Here is a 903-nt window from a genome sequence, read left to right on the forward strand (position 1 = left end):
TTTGGACCTTTACATCACGTGGACAGTGGGAAGCTACAGATAGGAAAACGATGTGACTGACTAGATTTGTATTTTTAAAAGATTTTGGCAGCTGTAGTGGTACAAGAGTGAAAAGCAAGACTATTTATAGGACTATGGAAGGATCTAGGTGAAAGATGGTGGAAGCTTAAAAGAGGGTAACAGCGATGAAGCCCCAAAGAAACGGATGACTTTGGTGTGTATTCGGGAAATAGGGCCCAAAAGACCTGGCAATTGAAAGTTTCATAACACAATAACCACAGTAAATTGAATGTCATCCCCAAGCTTTCAACAAATAGGGTTACTGAGAAGTTGGAAATTCCCCCCACACCTCCTCGATGACGATCCCGACGTCCCGTCGATGTTCACGGTCGTCCTCGCAAAGCGCTGGCACAAGGCCTCGTTCCCAGCCCACGTAGGAGGCTCACGGCTTTATCCCTGGAGGTCAGTAGCTTGGAACAGCTCCGTCTCCAGGGCAACGCCATTGTCGTTAACTAAGGACAACGGCCGGAAGAGAACTCCGGAAGAGAGGGAAAGTCAGAGGGGGAAAATGGGGAACACGTGCTGCTGCTACGGCTATTTCGGGTGATTCGAGGCTTCTGCATTAGGCAAGAGCGAAAGGCGGGAGGAGCCGAGGAACGTGCCTGCGATTGGTGTGCCCGGGGCGGCGGGACGCTTCCGATTGGACGAGGCTGAGACGGAGGCTGCATTTTGAACCGCGTAGGGTTCTGGGTAGCAAAGACCTTGGAAGGGTCTTAACCGAAAGGGGGAGGGGGAAGGTCGCCAACAAACGGCTGAGCTCACAATCCCGGGCCGGGCCAGGCCGGGGCGCCCCCCTCCCCCCTATGGAGAGAGCCAGGCTGGAGCCGCCGACTCAGCCGCGCC

This window comes from Marmota marmota, unplaced genomic scaffold (genome assembly GCF_001458135.2).
Source record: "Marmota marmota marmota unplaced genomic scaffold, marMar, whole genome shotgun sequence".
Taxonomy (NCBI): Eukaryota; Metazoa; Chordata; class Mammalia; order Rodentia; family Sciuridae; genus Marmota; species Marmota marmota.